At 38.6% G+C, this 21723-nt stretch overlaps 1 protein-coding gene across 1 annotated transcript in view; it reads right to left on the minus strand.

The window, feature by feature from the left end:
* MID1 (midline 1) overlaps nucleotides 1-21723 on the minus strand; it is a 409520-nt gene that overhangs the window by 337090 nt on the left and 50707 nt on the right. The gene's annotated exons all lie outside the window — the stretch shown is intronic.

Raw genomic sequence — 21723 nt, forward strand, 5'->3', positions numbered from 1 at the left:
TTTTCTGTTTGAACAAATGAGTAACGGGGTGCCACAAAACAAAGTATATGAAGACAACAAACTTCTGAGAACTGTCCAACAGTGATGTGTGAATGGGTGTGCACACATGTAGGAGGGGACAGGAAAGAGTGGTATCTACTTTTTTTGTCTAATTTTCTATTGTTTACAAAAACTTGAAAATGATACCAAGACTATGCTACAAAATATCAAGACATGCAATTGTTAAAAGAGGCATATTACTTTACTTTTTTCTTTCCTGCTCTGCCTATTTAGAAAATGTATCCAAATAATGCATGATGGCACTTTTTAACAGCCAGAATTGATAGTCAGATAGCTCTTAGGCTAGTAAGCTGAAAATAAGAGCTAAACCCTCTTTATCCTACTGCCTTAAACAAAACAAAACAAAAAACAAAAAACCCCAAACAAACAAACAAAAAAGCCCAGTAGGCTCTCTGTGTGGCACTAAACCATATAGTGCCATCTACTGGCTGTTTACTAATACGTGTTATTCAGTCAGGGCCACCAAACAAAGGCATTAGATGGGAGACAAGGGAGAAGCAAGCTCTGTCCTCACTTTTTCCTCTGTGCCTTGAGACTGTTGTATGCCCTCGGAAACACAGAGATAGCAAAGCTCCTTCTATGAGAAAGCATTTCCCATTTCCACTGGGACCCATTTTTTTCTTTCTTTTCTTCAAAGAAACACATAAGAACTGAAAAATACCTTCAATTTGGCTTGGCCATCAACAAACACATTTCTAAGAAAAGATTACATTTAACTCCCTCCTTTTCTTTTCCCACTCCTATTCTTTTCAATAAAAAGATTAACTACAAGCTGGCCAACAAATCAAGGCAGATATCTGGAGACTTTGAATCCCGCACTGAGGCTTCATACCGCCTGGATAGAAGGAGGCAAGGATAATTGAGTGACGACTACTCTAGCATGAAGTATGCTGTTTGTTTCTGCTTGTTGGTTTCATGTTTCAATTCATTGTGGTATCAGGGCAAATGGATTTTTGTGTAGGCTCTTAGCTGAGATGATACTGCTGAGCTTTTGACTGTCCTACCATTTCCCTACATGAATTGGCAGGAAAAATATTTATATTTTAATCAAATACAAATACACATGAAACAGTCTTTCTGGGAGTTTCTTTTCCTGTGTAATGAAGTGAAATGAGGGGAAACACTGAACTGACTAATCAGATTCACCACTCCAAAGAAGCTCAAATGTCATCTCTATGGCAACATGTCAGCCAGGGTCCACCCTCATCTCTTCCCTCAGACTGCAAACTGCACGTTGCCATTGCTATATGAATTAATGTGGAGAACACACTAAAAACAGTGAGATTTGGGTTATGAAGAAGGATCTTAAGGTTGATCACATTCGTGTAACACTCTATCCTGTTTTTAATTTTCTTTCTTCAGATTGAATTAGTCTCTGAGGACCTGCTTCACACAATGGCTTCACTCACTGGCTCCGCACTCTGTGCTTTCAGAGGGATGCCAAGTTGTTGAGCCCTTTGTTCTGGGAGGTGACTGAGATCATTTGCACTTTGGACCCTAAATTGGGCAAATCTCAGAGAGGTGATGCAACGCAGAAGGTGAGTCCAGTGTATATACCAGGGAACTAATTTTACCATCTTAAGAAGGCATGCAAAAATTTATATATTCACTGGGAGATCACCTATTGAAAAATATGTTATAGTTTTCCGACTAAACTCATCAAGGCTAGTGTTTATGTAGGCAGTCAATTAGTTTTAAGACCCAGGAGAAAAGTCCCTTTCATCAATCATGTGCCTCATATTCGCGCTCCTTATGAGGGAAATTAATCTGCACACCTTCTCTAAATCCTTCATTTTATTATAATTAACTGTTTATTTTGATCTATTCTTAAAATTGTGGAAAGTGGCTCAGAACTATCTTCCTTAAGATTCTTTTTATACTTGGCCGGGTACGGTGGCTCACACCTGTAATGCCAGCACTTTGGGAGGCTGAGGCAGGCAGATCACGAGGTCAGGAGATCGAGACCATCCTGGCTAACACGGTGAAACTCTGTCTCTACTAAAAATACAAAAAATTAGCCAGGCATGGTGGTGGGCGCCTGTAGCCCCAGCTACTTGGGAGGCTGAGGCAGTAGAATGGCATGAACCTGGGAGGCGGAGCTTGCAGTGAGCTAAGATTGTGCCACTGCACTCCAGCCTGGGCAACAGAGAGAGACTCTGTCTCAAGGAAAAAAAAAAAAAAGATTCTTTTTATACTTGAAAACCTTGCCGGGCGCGGTGGCTCAAGCCTGTAATCCCAGCACTTTGGGAGGCCGAGACGGGTGGATCACGAGGTCAGGAGATGGAGACCATCCTGGCTAACACCGTGAAACCCCGTCTCTACTAAAAAATACAAAAAACTAGCCGGGCGAGGTGGCGGGCGCCTATAGTCCCAGCTACTCGGGAGGCTGAGGCAGGAGAATGGCGTAAACCTGGGAGGCAGAGCTTGCAGTGAGCTGAGATCCGGCCACTGCACTCCAGCCTGGGCGATAGAGCGAGACTCCGTCTCAAAAAAAAAAAAAAAAAAAAAAAAAAAAAAAAAAAAAGAAAAAGAAAAAGAAAACCTTAGAGTAGGATTTCTACCTAGCTTTCAGGCAAAGAGGCCAATTGGACAAACGCAAATTTTCCAAGAAGCCAAATTCACTGAGTCTACCTATTGCAGGTTTAATTGTTTTAAGTGGAATGTTGTGTTTTAGTGACTAATATATATTCTCTCAAAATTAAGTAAACTAAGAGTAGAAGAATCCTAAAAACGCTAAAAGTCTGGCAAAAGAGAAGTATAAACCTTTCATATGGAAAACTATTTTTGCATCTCCCCAAATTGGTATTTATATGTAACAGGATTTTTTCAATTTCTTCTGTTGTTGTCTGGATGATTTTAAATGACACTTTCTATTTTTTCACATTTATCTGTTTTTTTTTTTTTTTTTTGATGGAGTTTCATTCTTGTCTCCCAGGCTGGAGTACAGTGGTGCAATCTCAGCTTACTGCAACCTCCACCTCCCATGTTTTAGCAATTCTCCTGCCTCAGCCTCTCTAGTAGCTGAGATTACAGGCACCTGACACCACGCCTGGCTAATTTTTTTTTTTTTTTTTTTTGTATTTTTAGTAGAGATGAGGTTTCACCATGTTGGCTAGGCTGGTCTTGAACTCCTGACCTCAGGTGATCTGCCTGCCTGGGCCTCCCAAAGTGCTGGGATTACAGGCATGAGCCACCGCGCCCGGCCACATTTATCTATTTTTAATTGATTATTAGTCATTTCCTAGTATATTAAGCAATCCAAAAAATTTAAAACTTAAATGTTTAAATGAAATAAAAATTGCTGGTGGGAATGTATAATACAACCACTATGGAGATTCCTTAAATAACTAAAAGTAGAACTACCATTTGATCCAGCAATCCCACTACTGGGTATCTACCCAGAGGAAAATAAGTCATTATATGAAAAAGATATTTGCACACTCATGTTTATAGCAGCACAATTTGCAATTGCAAAAATGTGGAATCAACCCAAATGGCCATCAATCAAGCAGTGGATAAATAAACTGTGGGGGGTGTGTGTGCATATATATATATTTCATTGTATAGATGATGGAATACTACTCAACCACAAAAAGGAATGAATTAATGGCATTTGCAGCAACCTGGATGAGATTGAAGACCATTATTGTAAGTGAAGTAACTCAGGAATGGAAAACCAAACATTGTATGCTCTCACTCATAAATGGGAGCTAAGCTATGAGGATTGAAAAGCATAAGAATGACACAATGGACTTTGGGGACTCAGGGGTAAAGGGTGGGAAGGGGGTGAGGGATAAAAGACTACAAATTGGGTGCAGGGTGTACTGCTTGGGTGATGGGTGCACTGAAACCTCACAAATCACCACTTGAGAACTTACTCATGTAACTAAACATCACCTGTTTCCTCAATAACTCATGAAAATAAAAAATTTAAAAATAATGAAAAAAATTAAATAGAAATTAAATTAAATTAAACTTAAATAAGCACAAGTAAAATTTTAAATACAAATTCAAAAACAGATCAAATAAATAAGAATTTAAATAACAATTGAGTTAAAATTTAAATTAAATATTTAAATTTAAATTCAAAAGCAAAAAATAACAAATTGCTAAAACAAATCCATCATATGATTTGATTACATATCTGTACATATATGTATAAATAAAATATATGTATATGCATAATACATATGTAGATGAGATATGTTGAATGATTTGACATGAGAGGTAAAATCATATAAAGGCGTAAAAAGGGAGTTTGGAAGGCCAGAAGGGACATATGAAGGGTTAAATGAGTGGTAGCTCATCTTTAAAATATATTAACTGTAAATATGTAATTGGACTTGAAGGATTAAAATAATTGGTTAAAACTTCTAAAAATGCTGAAAGATAACTATAAACAAAAGTACATTTAAAATATTTTGAAAATTTAAACTGAAAAATAATTCTGATGTTACAATTATTGATAATGAAATATGTAGTTCTAAGTGTATTTAATGTGCTTTATTAATTATTAGATTGTATAGGAAATGTACATGTAACCTATTATCAGATACTAAGGTGGAATAGCTGTTAAAGCTGTTTAAATAGTCCTTGGAACACTCTGAATGCCATTTTAAAAATAAATCAGAAAATGTATGTATTGTCTTTGATGAATTGACAGAGCCATTATGTGTGTGTGCATGTGTGAGTGTGTGTGTTTTAAATCTGGCTATTTCTTACCTCTCTTCCCTTAACTATTGTGTTCTGACTAATGAAGAGAAGAGTAGATTTAGTATTTTCCATTTTAGTGCTATAATTCTGTTAACGCAGCCCCTGTTTGGTTCCCAAGTGACATGTGTCTTATCTTAGCTTTCAGTCCATGGACACTGCCACATATTTTTCACTAGAACTAAAGTTAATCCAAATTTCTCTGATTCTGCTGTTGTGCAGCTGATCTTTTTTTGAACTTAAGTACTAGATTTTTTTCCCTAGTTACATTTTATCTTGTTTTGTACATTATGTTGTATTGTTTGTTATGTATTAGTTAAGTCTGTTCTGCTTTATTGGAAACCTCTTGTCAAATCAAGGATGTGGCTTCTACCTTAGTCCACTGCAAAAATAAATAAAAAAGAAGAGTCAAGTTGATATAGGCTATAAGAAGGTCTAGCTCACATACAGGCCAAGAGTAGAGGTTTAAGTTTGTTGGTAGTAACAGGGAACACATGTTGCATGAAATGAAAATAATAAAGAAGATACAGAACTTCAAGAGTGATTATTAATGTACACTCTGGAACCTCCACATCTAAATGAGCATTCGTCTTTGGGAAGATCCATCTTGGAAGCTTAAATGTAAGTTCTTTTTTTTTTTTTTTTTTTTTTTTTTTGAGACGGAGTCTCGCTCTGTCGCCCAGGCTGGAGTGCAGTGGCCGGATCTCAGCTCACTGCAAGCTCCGCCTCCCGGGTTCACGCCATTCTCCTGCCTCAGCCTCCCGAGTAGCTGGGACTACAGGCGCCCGCCAGGTCGCCCGGCTAGTTTTTTGTATTTTTAGTAGAGACGGGGTTTCACCATGTTAGCCAGGATGGTCTCGATCTCCTGACCTCGTGATCCGCCCGTCTCGGCCTCCCAAAGTGCTGGGATTACAGGCTTGAGCCACCGCGCCCGGCCAAATGTAAGTTCTAATTAAGCTAAACTTGTTCAAGAGTTTCAGATTCACTCTTAAAAGTTCCTTGAGAAGGAGGAACAGAAGTAACAAGAAAGAAGAGGTCTTAGAGGTGCTAATTTGAGGAGATCTTAAGTTTCCCAAAGAGGCTATTGAAGTTCCAAATTACCCTCAGCAAAATCATACCAACAAGAAGGAGGTGGACAGAGTTGGTGGAGCATATAGTGACCAGGGGTTCAAGAAGGGGGGTTCAGTCAATTGAGAAGCTCCCATGGGAGATGAAGGATCAAATAAAGAAAACAGAGAGACCTCACAAAGTGCCAGAAAAAAATTTTCAGCCCAGGTAGCCAGGAAGTAAATTCCTACTCAAAAGAAACAGCCATGAAAAATCTTCCAGTCCTGCAGGTACCTTTCTAACAAAGAAGCCCAGACCTCTAACCCAAATTCTGCTTGTCTGGGACTCTAACCTAACTTCTTATAGAGAAACCTAGGACCCTAACCCTATGTTTAACAAATAACTCATAGCTAATAAATATTGATTATGCTAACCAAACTGATATGGCACTTGTATTCCCATGCCACTACACAGAGATGCTGTAGTATATCCTAATATATATTTTATAGATGATTATTTAAAAACGTTCCTTCACAGCCAGTTTACAGGTAACAATAAAATTAGCCATTGCTGTGAGAAAATAAAAAGCAACATTGTGAAAAACAGCAGAATAAAATATATCAGGAATACTTTATAAAATTAATGTACTTTGATTTCAGGTACTCCAGGAAAAGCATCTTTTATCAGAAGAAAATATGGAGTAGTCAAAGTCTTTCATCAAATTCTGAAGGGAGCTTCTAAGCACTTTCGAGAGTTTTCGAGATTGGCATTCTTGGCTTTTTATTATATCTAAGTCCACTTCAAATCTCAATGGCATTTATTTTCTTTGATAAAGTGATTTGAACTCCTCTTCTGTTTGATGTGGATAATCGTAAAGTTTTTCTCCAGTTCTAGAATGCTTTGTTTTGTAATAAGAAGCAAATTATAAAATCAGTGGGTTTCTTGGAGATCCTGAGTGGCATTGGGCAGTAAAGCAGGGGATGAGTATGGTAGGAGAATGAAAAAGAAGGAGGAGGGATAAAGGAGGGGAGAGGGAGGAGGGGGAGGGGAGATGGAGGGGGAGAGGGTGCAAGAGTGTGCACAAATAAAGGTTTTTTACTAAAGGTCACCAGAAAAGAGTTGGAAATGAGAAAGAATGAAAGGAATGGGATTGGAAAGGATGCATATGAGAAGCAATTGTCTATAATTAACTGGGCTGCAAGAAGGGTTAATTGGGTGGGAAGGGAAAAGCAAGACGGATTGGAAAGAAAGGGGAAGATGGGCCAAGAAACCTCACATTGGACACTGCTCCACATTGGACACCAAAGACCAAACAACTCAGGTGAGTTTTAGCTGCTTCTTGGCATTGGAGAGAGGAGGGGAAAGGAAACAGTGGGCAACCATGTATTTTTATGTACCGGTCAAATCCAATGTTCATTAATTGAGTCATGAATGCATTATTTGTTTTCAGATATCACATTGAGAAACCTCATAATGGAAGCATAGCATTAAGCATTATAAAATAGAATAACACAGACATTAATGAAGCCCCTGCATCAGACAGAGATATTGTAAGATTCTTTCTACCTGTCAAGGGATTGTAACAAATGGGACCCTACAAGTTAGCCTTGGCCTTCCTGAAGACCAGCAATCCTATGGATTCTTTGCTGTGGGTAATGAGACCCAAGAATGTCAGCATATATATTAAGGTTGATTGAAAACCAGGTGACCTCAGGGAGAAAGGCATTTCTTTTACTAATTTAATCAGTAATAGTTTCAAAGGCTTTTAAACCTCGGTTTCCTACACAAACAGTACCTGCCAGGTAGATAATGGAGGGAGCCTATTCTCTTTTGAATACTTAGCCATGAATTACAAGCATCAGTTGGACAGAAGAGATTGAATTCCTATAGGCACTATCCAGATCATAAAAAGGTATTAAGGCTTGCCCTCTATTCCTGCTCCATCAGCATGAAGAGAGATTTCTAAGAGTCTTAACCCACAAAAAAAGCAATTCACCATTTTGTTCAAAGCAAAATCATAACCATAAATTGCTCTTTTGTAGATGTTTGTGCCTTTTTGTCTGTTTGATCTTGATAATACCACTATTCTGTTTGATCTTGATAATATTCCAAGGTAGGGGCAGGCAGGTTTCTAAAATAAAGTCACAAAATTTTAAAACATTAAGTGGTTAATCTAAGGTCATTCTGAGCAACTTAGTTACAGAATTCAGACAGAGTGAGAAGGCTTGATGCCTATTCCAGTATTCAGGACAATCAGAATATCCAATATCAGGCTTCCCATCGGAATTAAATTTTTATTTCATTTTATTTGAATTAAGTTCTTGCAACAGTGATGAAAAAAGGCATCCAATTTAACCACACACAATTATGGCTCACCTAAAGTGTTCTAAATGCTACTTTGGGGTTACTTCACAATAAACTAGACACAGTCCTTAACTTTAAGTTTATTGTCCAGACTGAGAGATAAGAAAACAGTAAAAGAGGTCAGGTGTGGTGACTCATGTCTGTAATCCTGGCACTTTGGGAGGCTCAGGTGGGAGGATCACTTGAGTCCATGAGTTCAAGACCAGGCTGGGCAACATGGCGAGATCCCTGTGTCTACAAAAAATTTAAAAACTAGCTGGGCATGGTGGTGCCCTCCTGTTGTCCCAGGCTGGGTGACAGTGCACGACCCAGTTTCTAAAAAAAATTTTAAAATTAAAAAAAAAGAAAACAGGAAAATAAACAGTTAAATGAGTTAAGTTTTCCAGATGACGAATGTGGAAACTGGTATACCAGCTTATTTGCTTACTTCCAATGATTTACTCTCTTTCTACATATATATTAAGCAGCTACTATCTGCCATGTACTGTACTCCTCTGTGCCGGGAATGCATAGATGGAAAGGTACATGATTCCTTCTCTCCAAAATCTCTAGGAAAAAATACATATGGAAATAGCCAAAGGCTTTGCAATGAGGTTATCTCTAGGGCAAAAAAATGTACACACAAGGAGCAACAGGATCACAGAGAAAGGAGTTATCAAGTCTACCTGGGGAGTGAGGCAAGGTTTCACTGAGGAGAAATCTGCCTGGAGAAATTACATAAGATGTTTTCTCGCCCTTGAAGAACTTATCACTTAGCCAGAGCAACAGCCATATAAACAGAGAACTGTGATAAGTGCCGCTGTGCTTATAAACATGAAGTGTTGTGTTGGCACATCCTCTAGTAACTCCCTCTGTGAAGAAGTGCGGCAGTGCTGAGAACAGAGCTGGCCCTTGGATCATGAACAAAAGTCTATGAGGTAGAGAAGGGAGAAAGCCACTCCAGGCATATAAGCAAAGTCACAAAAGCATGAATGAGCGTGGTGATTGGGATTGGGAAACAGCGAGGCATAGAGTTTGGAAACAGAGAATCTGATTTGACAGAATAGAAGAACAGGAAAGGAGGCAGTAAAGCAAATTTGGATGGTGTTGTATGAATCCAGGAAAAAAAAAAAAAAAAAAAAAAAAACCAAAGGGTTTAGGTAGAGGTGGTAGCACTATTCACAACAGCAAAGATATAGAATCAACCTAAGCATCCATCAACAGATGAATGGATAAAGAAAATGTGGTACATATACACAATGGAGTACTATTTAGCCATAAAAAGAATGAAAATCATGTATTTTGCAGCAACACGGGTGAAACTGGAGGCTATTATTTTAAGTGAAATAAATCAGAAACAGAAAGGCAAATACTGCATGTTCCCACTTATAAGTAGGGGCTAAATAATGTGTACACATGGACACAGAGAGTGGAATAACAGACAATGGAGACTTAGAAGGGTGGGAGGGCAGTGGGGATAAGGGATGAGAAATGACTTAATGGATACAATATTCAATATTCAGGTGATGGCTACACTAAAAGCCCAAGCTTCGCTACTATGCAATATGCCATGTAACAAAACTGCACTTGTACCCCCTAAATCTATAAAAAAATAAAAAGATAAACAGAGGCAGTGATGAATAAGGTGAAGAGATTGTATACTTATAAGAAGGTTCACATGTAAAATATATGTAACCTTAAAAACTTTCAGTGTAAAGTGTGAGAGAAAGGGAGGAGTGGAAGATGACTTGGAAGTTTCCAGCTTTGTTGTCTGAGTGGATGGAGAAACATCTGCTGAGAGACAGAGAGGAGTGATTCAGGGGTGTGGCAGGCAGAATAAGGGTCTCCAAAGATGTCTACACAGTAATCCCTGAAAACTGTGAATATGTTACTATGGGAGATCAGAATATGCCATCTCAAAATATGACTGTAGGAGACCAGAACTTGCCACCACAGATATGCCTTTTTGGCACAGGAATTATTTTGAGCTGATTGTTTCAAGAAATAGTGGACACAGGAGAAACTCTGAAAACAGCCTAAGTTACCTTTTTTTTTTTGTAAGGGAAATTTACATCTACAAAGGAAATCTCCATTAGTAAGGGGTCTCCCTCTCTGTACCAGGAAGATAAAGGACGACTTTAAATCACAAAAAAATCCTTATCAGTGGTGAATGTACCCACTTAAAACTGCATAACAAACTTTCCTTGTTTACTGTCCCTTTCCTGGTCACCTTCCTATAACTTGCGTCCGCCATACCCTTCTTCTTTTGTTTTAGCAAAAATGGTATTTAAATCCAAATTCTTTTTTTCTAAACTTGCAATGTTTGTCTTTATTTTGTTCTTTATATTTTCAAAGTGAAAAGAAATAGTATTGAGTCAATTTCTTTTTGTTTTTTTAAATATTTGTTCTATGTATTTACAAGCCTTAAAGTTGCTCTAAAGATTTCAAGAGTATTAAGAGTACTTTTCTCAGGGTAGCACTTTTTTTTTAAAAAAACAATTCTTCGAGTTCTGTGGTCCACAGCATTTCCTTCTGTTTCAATGTTATGTATGTTTTGATTACTATTGTGATTTTTTAAATTTTCTGAAGCAAGCTGAGAGGCAGGCAGAAAGATTTGATGCCAAAAAAAAAAAAAAAAAAATCTTTCTTACCTTGTTCACCCCAAACTTTCTCAAATCTGGACTAAATGCTATACCTTAAAACAAACATGAGGTGCATCTTGAAGGGGAGGGAAATTTATTTCTCTGCTTTTCTATTATACAAGTTGTTTACAGAAACTGCAAATTAAAAAATTACACTGGCATTTGCAGTCCTTAAAATAAATTAAAAGTTCTCAACTTTTTTTTTTTTTTTGCTAAACATTTTTTTTTTTTAGTCCTTGTTTAAAAAGAAAAGATTAAAACAGAAAATATTTTCTTTTTTTTTTTTTTTTGAGACGGAGTCTTGCTCTGTCGCCCAGACTGGAGTGCAGTGGCCGGATCTCAGCTCACTGCAAGCTCCGCCTCCTGGGTTCACGCCATTCTCCTGCCTCAGCCTCCCACGTAGCTGGGACTACAGGCGCCCGCCACATCGCCCGGCTAGTTTTTTGTATTTTTTAGTAGAGACGGGGTTTCACCGTGTTAGCCAGGATGGACTTGATCTCCTGACCTCGTGATCCGCCCGTCTCGGCCTCCCAAAGTGCTGGGATTACAGGCTTGAGCCACCGCGCCCGGCAAAACAGAAAATATTTTCTATAAATAATACATGTATTTTGGTTTTAGTGCTCCCGCCCTAAGGTTTGAAGTTTACTTTTTTCCAGTACCTTTTTCCTCCATGATCACCTTTTTTTCTCTTTCCCCCTCCCACTCGTGCACACGTGGGGGTTTCTGCGAGAATTGGCCTTGCTGCACTGTGATTGGCGAAGACGTGAAACTTTTTAAAAAAATACTTAAATTGTTTCTTTTGTTTCGTTTTGTGTATTTGAAGTTTTAGTTATCCTCAGACTCCTCTTCTGCTTCCCGCAGCCACGTGAAGAATGCCGTGACAGATTTCAGGGCCACGCCCTTCCCATTCTGCTCTGCAGGGTCCTTGCTGCTCTCCCATTTGTAGAAGGCATCCTCAGAGATCACCTCCTCATCATACAGGCAATCAAAAAACATCCGCAGCAAATTGGCAGGTTGATCGAGTTTTACTATCGATGCTTGTAGTGCATAAAGTGCTTGCAGTTCCTTCTCTGTATCTGAGTCTAGGTACTTGAGTAAGATCGGCACTCTCTGCTTGATAACAGCAAGTGTCCACTCTGAAGGTAGAAGAGTCGGCTATAATAGCGCTTTACAAACAGCAGTCATTAAAGCTCTAAGGAATGTAGGTGAACTCATCTGGCTTTCGTCTAGATTAGCCTCTACCCAATCAAAGATCTGTTCATCATTCGCTTTGTCCTCAATAATGAGTTTCTCGAGTTGCTTATATAGCTCTTCGGCAGACAATTCTTTCTTTGAAAGTGCTTCAGAGGAACAGGGACTGTCAGACTCTATGAAGTCCAACTTCTGCTCCAAAAGAAAATTATGTACATCTTCTCCTTCTGGTAAAAAGTCCTTCCAGCTGAGGTCAGCCTCCCTCCATAAGGCTCCCACTTTCTTATGGCTCATTTGTTTGCATAGTAGGTGTAATATTTCAGAAAGCAAGACCCCAGCTCTTCCAACAGGAAGTAAAGGTTTGCTAAATTCTGTGGTAAGTTATCTCATGGAGATTCCGCCTTCTTTTAACATGGGGGTCACCAGTTCAGCAAGGTACAACCAAATATGGGGAATATCAATGGCCATGTCATCTGCCAGTTCCAAAGTTTCTGAAAAACCTTTGAAAAAGTCCTGTTAAATCCAAATTCTAAGCCACCTCTTTAAGCTACTCATTTCCCTGAGTTCCTCCCATGTACAGTCATGCATCACTTAATGATACAAATATGTTTTGAGAAATGTATCACTAGGTGCTTTTGTCATTGTACCTAGATGGTGCAGCTTAATACACACCTAGCTTATACAGTACAGCCTATTGCTCCTGGGATATAAACCTGTACAGCATGATACTGTACTGAATATTGTAGGCAACTGTACCATAATGGTAAGTATTTGTTGTATCAAAACATAGAAAAGGTACAATAAAAATACAGTATAAAAGAAAAAAAAGGCACACCTGCATAGGGCACTTACCATGAATGGAGCTTGCAGGACTGGAATTTGCTCTGGGTGAGTCAGTGAGTGAGCAGTGACAGAATGTGAAAGCCTAGGACATTACTGTACACTACTGTAGACTTTATAAACACTGTACACTTAGGTTACACTAAATTCATTAAAATAGTTTTTCTTCAATAATAAATTAAACTTAGGTTACAATAACTCTTACTTTTTAAACTTTTCAATTTTTTTAACTTTTTGATTCTTTTGTAAAAACACTAAGCTTAAAACATAGACACATTTTACAGCTGTACAAAAATATTTTCTTTTCTTTTTTTTTTTTTGAGACGGAGTCTGGCTGTGTCGCGCAGGCTGGAGTGTGGAGTGCAGTGGGGTGATCTTGGCTCACTGCAAGCTCCGCCTCCTGGGTTCACGCCATTCACGCCATTCTCCTGCCTCAGCCTCCCGAGTAGGCGGGACTATAGGTGCCTGCCACCACGCTCGCCTAATTTTTTTGTATTTTTAGTAAAGACGGGGTTTCACCACGTTAGCCAGGATGGTCTCAATCTCCTTACCTCATGATCTGCCCGCCTCTGCCTCCCAAAGTGCTGGGATTACAGGTGTGAGCCACTGCACCCGACCTTTTTTTTCTTTATATCCTTATGCTATAAGATCTCCTAAACCCTCCCGCCCGCAATTATTTATTTTCCGTCTTTTTTCTTGATTTTTCTTTCTTTTTTTCTTTTTTCTTTCTTTCTTTTTTATTTCTCGTTTTCTTTCTTTTTTTCTTTTTTTTCTTCTTTCTTTCTCTTTCTTTTTTTTTTCTTTCTTTCTTTCTTTCTTCTTTTTTTTTTTTCCTTCTTTCTTTTCTTTCTCTTTCTTTTTCTTTCTCCTTTTCCTTCCTTCCTTCCTTCCTTCCTTCCTTCCTTCCTTCCTCCTTCCTTCCTTCCTTCTCTTTCTTTCTTTTCTTTTTCTCTTTTTTCTTTTCTTTTCTTCCTTTTCTTTCTTTCTTTCTTGTTTAGACGGAGTTTCACTCTCGTTGCCCAGGCTGGAGTGTGGTGGCGCTATCTCAGCTCACTGCAACCTCCGCCTCCCAGGTTCAAGTGATTCTCCAGCCTCAGCCTCCTGAGTAGCTGGGATTACAGGCGCATGCCACCATGTCTGGCTAATTTTTGTATTTTTAGTAGAGACGAGGTTTCACCATGTTGGTCAGGCTGGTGTTGAACTCCTGACCTTGTGATCCACCCGCCTCAGCTTCCCAAATCTTTCTATTTTTTTTTTTTTTTTTTTACTTTTTAAACTCTTTTTGGTTAAAAATGAAGACAAACATGCACATTAGCCTAGGCCTACACAGGGTTAGGAACATCAATATCACTGTGTTTCACCTTTACATCTTGTTCCACTGGAAGATCTTCAGAGGCAATAACATGCGTGGAGCTGCCATCTCCTATGATAACAATGCCCTCTTCCGAAATATTTCCTGAAGGACCTGCCTAAGGCTGTTTTACAGTTAACTTTTTAATTTTTTTTAATAAGTAGAAGATGTATACTTTAAAATAAAAAAGCATAGTATAATATATACACAAACTGGTAACATAATTTCTTACCATTATGAAGTATTATGTACTATACGTAATTGTATGTGCTAGACTTCTATACGACTGGCAGTACAGCAGGTTTGTTTAACCCAGCATTACCACAGACACATGAGGAATGTGTTGAGCTATGACATTATGGCAGCCATGAGGTCAGTAGGTGATAGGAATTTTTCAGCTCCATTATAATCTTATGGGACCACCATCGTATATGTGGTCCATTGTTGACCAAAACGTCATTATGTGGTACATGACCGTATATATGAGATATATATTAATAAATATGTTTGTTTGTCTCCTGTTAATGTGTGTCTTGTAACAGGGTCCCAGCCTGGAATCTAAAAGAGTAGAAGGAAAAGAGATTTATTTCTCTTCCCTACATTACCTTACATTGCAAAAAGGTCTTTGCATATGTAATTAAGTTAAGGCTCTTGAGATAGAGAGATGATCCTGGATTATTCAGGCGGGCCCAATGTTATCAGAAAGGTGTTTTAAGGGTGAGGCAGGAAGGTCAGGGGTAGAGAAAGAGATATGATGACAGAAGCAGTAGTTAGAGAGAGAGATTTAAAGACACCTTAGTGTTGGTCTTGAAGATGGAGGAAGGGACCAAGAACCAAGGAATACAGGTGACCACTAGAAGCTGGAAGAGGCCAGGAAAGAGATTCTCCCCTAGAGCCTCCAGAGGAAGGCAGTAGTGCCAAGCCATTTTGGATTTCTTGTTACGTTTTAAGCCACTAAATTTGTATTAATCTGTAACAGTGTCAATAGGAAAACAAATAGCAAACAGAGAAATAAAGAATTAAGTTTTACATGTTGAGTTTGAATGCTTGTGGTGTACCCACTTGGAATTCAAACCAAACTAGAGTAAAGCATACTGAATTGAGAGTGTGCAGCATATAGGTCATGGCAGATGCCAAGGGGATGGAAGTGGTTATCACCTTCCATCTAGTTCTAGCAAGAACTAGAAAGCAGCTGGGGTCACACCCTGGAAAACAGCAACCTTAAATAATTTCACAAAGGAAAACAGATAAGCAAAAGAAATGAGAAAGAGCAGTCCAAGAGATGGAAGGAATTTTTAAGTTTTTTTAGACAAGGTCTCACTCTGTCACCCAGGCTGGAGTAGTGTGATCATGGCTCTCTGCAGCCTCAACCTCCCAGGCTCAGTGGATCCTCTCACCTCAGCTTCCCGAGTAGCTGGGACTACAGGCATGCACTACCACACCTGGATAACTTTTTGTGGACACGAGGTCTCACCATGTTGTCCAGGTTGGTTTTGAACTCCTGGGCTCAAGTAATCCTCCTGCCTTGACCTCCCAAAGTGCTGGGATTACAGGCATGAACCACCATGCCTGGCCAGGTAGGAAACTTTGAGAAGGCCATATCATAAAAACTTGAGTGAGGTAGATAGAAAGGAATTGTCAGAAAAGTTAAGTTTATTTTGAGGCCAGTTGGGAAAAGCTCAGAGAAGAGGACATTGGATTGGACAATATGACAGGTTTTCAATAATGTGGGCAAAAGTAGCTCTAGTAAAGCTGTGGGATAAAAGCCAGATAAGGTAGAAGAGTGAATGGAAGGTGGGGGAAGTGGAGACAATGACATTCCATAATTTCTAGAATGCAACCAGACTTCTCTTGAAAGCTGGGTGAGCAACAGGGCTGAAGCTGGAAGGATTGAGGAGGAGGTATATGAGTACTTGCTTGCTTGCTTATTTTTGAAGTTGGAGGTTATTGGAGCATGTTGTAGGCTCAGGGGTAAAGATAGTAAAATGTGAGGAGCAGGGAATGGTGGATCAAGACTGGGTTCTTGGGAAGCCTCAACTTTAAGAGCAACAATTTCTAGATAGTCCTATTTTTCTTTTCTTTTTTTTTTTTTTTTTTTTTTTGAGATGGAGTCTTGCTCTGTTGCCCAGGCTGGAGGGCAGTGGTATGATCTTGACTCACTACATCCTTTGCCTCCCAGGTTCCCAGGTTCAAGCAATTCTCCTGCCTCAGCCTCCTGAGTAGCTTGGACTACAGGTGCACGCCACCACACCCAGCTAACTTTTGTATTTTTAATAGACACGGGGTTTCACCATGTTGGCCAGGCTGGTCTTGAACTCCCGACCTTAGGTGATCTGAGCGTGTCAGCCTCCCAAAGTGCTGGGATTATGGACACCACACCAGGCCAGAGAGCCCTTCTTTATTCATGTACTCATAACATTAGCCCAGCTCCTAATAGTCTTTCAAGTGTTCATTAGCTGAGAAAATTAGATAGCCTCTCCATCCTGTGGCTTTCACAATTTATCTCATTAATTTCTATCCATCACCAGGGCTCTGATGGTGGGAGGGATGTGGAGAATTGAAAGTAGGGGTTGTATTTGTATACATTGCAGGGAGCATCAGAAAGAAGTAAAAAGCTTAATCTAGGCACTTAGTCCTAAATAGAGAGATAAATCTTTTAAATTGTTTTGGGAGTTTAGCTAAACTAATTGTTGAAACATTAATTTCAGCCAGGAGTATATTTTTAAATAGAGTTGGGAAAAAGAGAAGCAATGACTCCAACCAGACTCAAAGAAACACAGAGGAAAGAAGTGACAGTGAATTTCTGAGTTCCTTTACACCAGATTGTGTGTTTACAGCCGCAGTCCCCAACCTTTTTGGCACCAGGGACCAGTTTTGTGGAATACAATTTTTCCATAGATGTGGTGGTGGGGGGATGGTTTGAGGATGAAACTGTTCCACCTCAGATCATCAGGCATTAGTTAGATTCTCATAAGGAGTGCCTAACCTAGATCTCTCTTGTGCGCAGTTCACAATAGGGTTCACACTTCTATAAGAATCTAATGCTGCAGCTAATCTGACAGGAGGCAGGGCTCAGTTGGTAATGCTTGCTGGACTGCCACTCACATCCTGCTGTGTGACTCAGTTCCTAACAGGCCATGGACCGGTACTGGGGGTTGGGGACCCCTGGTTTACAGTTTAAGCTGAGAATTAAGAATTGAAATGGCCTAAATAAGTCAAAGGGGAAAAAAAAATCATGCTTTTGCCTGAGTTAATCAAAATGATGTTCTAAAATATCAAATCTCCTTTAGTTTGTGAACATATGGGTTTTCAGTGATGGAAATGAACAATGAATGCACTTTCCACCTTTAAAAAAGTGTAAGGAGCAAGAGTTATATATGAAAATAAAATCTCCTTTCCTAGCTTCATGGGAATTTGCCTTAAACACCTAGGGAATTGATATCCCCAGAGTATACCTTGTGATGTGCAGCCTTCTTGAAAATAATATTCTCAAGATGGCGACCTCAAAGAAAGAGGGCTCACATTGCTGTTTGTAGGTTTAAATTTGATAAATGTGTTATGGATATTGAACAAGAAAGAAAAACAGCAAATTCCTTTTAGTGACCTGAGAATATTTCTCAGTCTTTCTAGTGCATCATATGACATTAATTCGCTGTTGATGAAGTCCCCAAATATTCTATAACTCTTGTCAAGTTCAAAGGTAATTTCAAACCCACATTTGCTTTTGTGGGTTTAAAATAGTAGCTCTCTAATGACTTCCATCACTACACCTCTACATGTAAAGAAGTGGTATTTAGGATGATCTTTTGGATCATTGGTAATACATTCCAATATGTTTGGTAATACATTCCAATATGTTTGATTAGTGTTATTAGTTGTTCTTGGAGATATAATTTTCCATATGTAAAGCAATAGTACATTTTCAAAATATCAAAAGATTAAGTTGTTTTATAAAGCTCTCAAGGTGTTTTAAGAAGTCTGGACCACTCCTATATCTGCAAGTAGTACAGTACTTTTCCTAATACAGTACACTGGATGGCTCAAAAATCATTTATCTTTGCCATTTTAAATGTCCATCTCACATGCAAATAATCTGTGTATGAGTCACTCACCCATCAGATGCTTTTTTGTGTATGCAACAATGACTTATAAAGTACACCTCTGAAACACGAGTTCACACAGGTGAACGAAGCATAAATTTGACCTCAGGGATAACAAAAGAATTTGCATCTGCACCTCAGTGTAAAGTGATTCAAGTGCTTCTTGAATTTCATATTTTGGTTAATGCCATTGCCACCCTTTCAATTGCTCAGGATTGAAACCTCCAAGTAATCATGAAATCTCTTTTCTTCCTCACACCCCACATCCAATTAGCTGCCCAATCCTGTTGATTCTATGACCTCAATGTGTTTGGCATCTGACCCTTCCTGTCTGCCGCCCTTAGTTCCTTCTGCCTGGATTTTGTCATGGCCTTGAAATTGGTCTCCCTGGCTTGGGCAGCATCCTTTCTTCATTACTTCTCTCCATTGCCACCTCGTTTCTCTTCCTATGATTTAGATTACATCATTTTCTTCCTCAAAAGATGCAAGGAATTTCTATTACCAACAGCATGAAGTGCAGGATCTTCAAGCTGATATTCAGATTACAACAGTGTAGCCCATGGGCCAGTGTGGTCAGTGAAGCCCTAGGTATGGTTCATGATGGATATACATAGAGAAATTGGGAGTAGTCATTAAGAAAATTTCCTAGGCATTCTTTTCTTTTTTCCCCACATTTGTTCTGATTATATTATTGAGATATAATTATGCATCTGTTGAATCTACTAATATAGTTTTAAAATTTTGTAGCTTTAAAAAAATTTTTATACGTTTTCTAGTAATTTACTTTTACTGCTGAAAAATATATGTATCAGTATATGATCAATCAAAAATTTTAAACAGTATTCGTTTGGGAAGCACTGTTCTACAACAGCACTCCTCAAAGTGTGGCCCCGGCCCAGCAGCATCAACATCACTTGGGAGCTTGTTAGACAAGTAGAATTGCAAGTTCTACCCCAGAACTACATACATAGAATTTCTGGGGGTAGGTCCCAGCACTTGGTGTTTTAACAAACTCTCCAGGTGCATGCTAAAGTTTGAGATACACTGATTAACAATCTTTCCACCACTTCTTGGACACTCCCTAGCCCCTGATGGGTATTAAGCACTTGAAATGTGGCTAGCATGACTGAGAAACTAAATTTTTAGCTGTATTTAATTTAACTCAAATTTGAATAGCCATACTGGACAGCTAATGGCTGGCTGTACTGGCCAGTACTGTAATGGGAAGACTGTTCCCGTTACTATATTCTTAAATAGACAGCCACAGTGTCATCTTGATGCCATATTTCAAGATTTTCAGTTTATCTAGGAATATTTGTTCTCCAACCCTAGCACTTTCATACCAATCTATTAAATTTATCCATCTTTTAATGTAAATCTCTATTTCACCTCTTCCAAGAAGACCTGCAGGACCATCCTTATTTAAATTTACTTCCCTCCTTGTTTTCCTCACCACCTTTGTTTCCTAACTCTCTTATAGAACTTATTACCCTCTTCTTTATACCTAAATTACTTGGGGATGAGTTTGCCCTCCCCCAGATGGAGAGCTGTTGGCTAAATTGTCCTTCTATCATGCAACAGCATCTAGCTGGTACTTTGCAAATGGGAGACACTCAACAACCATGTAATCGAATTAAATGTACAGGAAACCAGAAAGAAAAGTCCTCAACACCAACAATACATCCTAGTGTTCTTAGAAGTTGAGACAGATCAGAATGTTAACATACACAATTTAGCTTAGAATAGGAAAAATGTTAAAGCTATGGTGAAACATTTGTCACAGGATCAAAATACATTGTTATAAAAATAAACACAGTGCCTGCTTCATCATTTCTTTAGCAGCAGGAAAGCATTTTCCTTTGGCAATCCTCTACCTCCATCAGAATTGCTCCTTAACTAAATGTGAGATTAAAAACAGACTTGTAGCTCTTTTTTTTTTTTTGAAAAAATGGCACTCCTATTGGCAGAAAGATATTCTTGCTAATATAAAAGCAGTTTTCCCACTAATTTTATGAAAAATCTTCGACTTCAAAATAGATCAATATTTTGCTACAAATAAAAATATGTATTTTTATATAAAAGAATAAAATACAATTCATTCTGCTTTATTTCAGAGTTCTCTACTTTATCCTGTTTTTACATAGCTATAAAATTAAAATACATGAAAGCAACCACACCAAACCAAATGTGAAAGTGGTTAATAATTAAGTATATTCTGCCATCAATGTAATAAACCTCATTAGATTTTTATAGGGATTACATACCCACACTGACTCACAAATATAGCACTTCAAAGAACTTACACTTCACAATGCCTTCACACAAAAGTGAATGGGAAACGTATGTTACTTCCAACAATGGGCAATGGCAACATTCATATGAGATTTGAAAACCTGAATGTCAAATACAATTGACGGTTTTCTATGTGCCTTTCATTATGGGAACTCACCAACTAACATCAATGCCAACTCCTCTTATAAGGTGTATTTTTCTTCTCTTTCTTTCTTTCTTTCTTTTTTTTTTGAGACAGAGTCTCGCTCTGTCAGTCAGGCTGGAGTGCAGTGGGACGATCTCGGCTCACTGCAACCTCCGCCTCCTGAGCTCAAGCAATTCTCCCGCCTCAGCCTTCCTAGTAGCTGGGATTACAGGCACATGCCACCATGCCTGGCTAATTTTTGTATTTTTAGTAGAGATGGGGTTTCACCATGTTGACCAGGCTGGTCTCAAACTCCTGACCTCAGGCAATCCACCCACCTCGACCACCCAAAGTGCTGGGATTACAGGTGTGAGCCACTGTGCCTGACTTACGAATTGTATTTTCAAAATTTTTAGGTTGTCTGATGGTGCCGTTGTGAAAAACACAAGTGTAATTCAACAAGCTCCCAGAGTCCACACAACACATTTGATGTTCTCAAACTGTTCTAAGACAGTAGGAAAAGATACAGGTTTATTGTGGACAGTTAACTTAGACAAGGAATAGGCTGGTAAGTCTAAAAAGAGACTATATTTATCTCAATAATCTACCATTTATTAGAACATGATGGCACAATTTTCTAAGACTGAAAAAAGATACCACAGTAGAAAATATACAATCCAGTTATGTTAAAAACGAAGGTATGTTAAAGCATAGAAAATTAACTGAAACACTAAACTGCTAAAACTGGTTTCCCTTGAGTGAGTAGTAATAGTGGGGGTAATGAGGGATCTATTTTTTTTTAAATGAATCTACTTTATATATATTTTTAAATTTGAATCTTGTATAAAAATGTTTCCATGTACTACTTGCATAACCAAAATAATTATTTTAAGAAAATTAAAACCATTCTCTTTTCTTTTCTCTTCTCTTTTCTTTTTTTCTTTTCCTTCTTTTCTTTTTCAAATAGAGACAAGATCTCACTATATTGCCCAGGCTAGTCTCCAGGGCTCAAACAATCCTCTC

This window comes from Rhinopithecus roxellana, chromosome 7 (assembly GCF_007565055.1).
Source record: "Rhinopithecus roxellana isolate Shanxi Qingling chromosome 7, ASM756505v1, whole genome shotgun sequence".
Lineage (NCBI taxonomy): Eukaryota > Metazoa > Chordata > Mammalia > Primates > Cercopithecidae > Rhinopithecus > Rhinopithecus roxellana.